Raw genomic sequence first — 1560 nt, 5'->3', positions numbered from 1 at the left:
CAAAGCGTCCTGCTGACTCTGTTCCTCCCATATCTCTTGATCTTGGGAGGGGCTGGAGCCAGGAGGAGGCAGAGTTTGTCCTGACAGGAGAAGGGGACCAGCCCCCCTCCGCAAGGACAGTGCTTCACTGTGAGGAGTGGTGGTGAAGTGGGAGGCTCAGACCCCTTTGGGACATGCTGCCAGGGTCTGAAATGAAGTGAACATAACATTTGCAAGTATTTATTTATTTATACTTTTCTCAAGGATATGCAGTATCCTGATCATTCTCATAATCTAGTCTTCAGAGTGTAACACATTACTCCAGCCTTGTTGGGAGAGAAACCAAACAGAGAGAGTATCACTGCAGGCTGTGCACCCCCTCGGTTTCCCCAAACTGGGGGCTGCCTGACTTCACTGGTACCCAGCTTGGGGTGTCATTCCTCCCCACCCCTCCTCCAGCTAGTCACTGTGGCCCTTTGGGCCCTGGGCCAGGACTCCAGGTATGTACCAGGGAAGCCCAGGTGTGACCCATGGGGAGAGGGGTCTGATAAACGCGCGGGAACCCGGGGTATCTGGAACCTCAGGACGGCTGGCCCACGGCAACCACGGCTCTGACCCGGAGCCGGATTCTCTGAGCTGGGTCAGAGCAGGCATGCGTTTCGGCAGTGTACACCGGATTTCCAGATGACAGGAGAGGAGGGAGACAGCCAAGATCACGCAGACCAACTACCTGCTCATTTAGTCACCCAGCCACCCAGCCAGCCACCCATTCACTCACTTGGACAGCTTCCAGCTTCTGTTTGTCCTGGGCCTGTGTCAGCCCGGCCTTGTGCTCGTTCCTTCTCTTAAGCCCCGTTCTCCTCACAGCCCCGTCTCCTTTTCTAGGGAACTGGTAGAAATGGCTAAATAAAGCATTCAACAATAAAAGTTACTTAGTTGTATGCAAATACTGTCTCATTTTAAAAAAGTTTTTTTTTTTTTTTTTTTACCTCCAGGGTTATTGCCGGGGCTGGATGCACCACGAATCCACTGCTCCTGGAGACCATTTTTTTCCCCTTTGGTTGCCTTGTTGTTTTATCATTGTTGTGGTTATTATTATTATTGTTGTTGTTGTTGCTGTCATTGGCTAGGACAGAGAGAAATGGAGAGAGGAGGGGAAGACAGAGGGGGGGAGAGAAAGACAGACACCTGCAGACCTGCTTCACCACCTGTGAAGCGACTCCCCTCCAGGTGGGGAGCCGGGGGCTCAAACTGGGATCCTTATGCTGGTCCTGTGCTTTGTGCCATGTGCTTAACCCACTGCGCTACCCCCCGACTCCCAAAAAAGGATTTTTAAAATAGTAAAAGCACTCAAACGAGTGTCTTGTAGAACCCTTCCCCCACAGTCCTATTCATTAGCACTCTATCAAAATGCCTCCAAGTTATTTTTTGTTGCACTTTGCTGCCGTTCTGAAAATAATCACGGCCTGGCAGATTTCTGTAGAGGAGAGCTGAGGGGAAAGAGATTTGGATGACAGCTTCATTAAAGAAAAAGAGCAGAGTCGATTTCATCATCTGTGGAGCTTGGGTTGGGCTCATGGG

At 50.8% G+C, this 1560-nt stretch overlaps 1 long non-coding RNA gene across 3 annotated transcripts in view; it reads right to left on the bottom strand.

Moving 5' to 3' along the window:
• Positions 1 to 203: 203 nt before the first annotated feature.
• Positions 204 to 1560, bottom strand: part of LOC132533913 (uncharacterized) — a 3060-nt gene continuing 1703 nt past the window's right edge. Inside the window, exons 2-3 of one of the 3 annotated variants that reach the window (XR_009545676.1) lie at positions 758 to 881; positions 204 to 305 (exon numbers count right to left, since the gene is read on the bottom strand). This is a non-coding gene — a long non-coding RNA (uncharacterized LOC132533913). Of the gene's footprint in view, positions 306 to 753; positions 882 to 1560 lie in introns of all 3 variants that reach the window. The other 2 variants (XR_009545677.1, XR_009545675.1) reach the window with 2 other exon arrangements.

Source organism: Erinaceus europaeus, chromosome 17 (genome assembly GCF_950295315.1).
Source record: "Erinaceus europaeus chromosome 17, mEriEur2.1, whole genome shotgun sequence".
NCBI classification, from domain to species: Eukaryota; Metazoa; Chordata; class Mammalia; order Eulipotyphla; family Erinaceidae; genus Erinaceus; species Erinaceus europaeus.
Note: the sequence above shows the minus strand (reverse complement) of the source record. Positions and strands in the feature narration are given on the sequence as shown.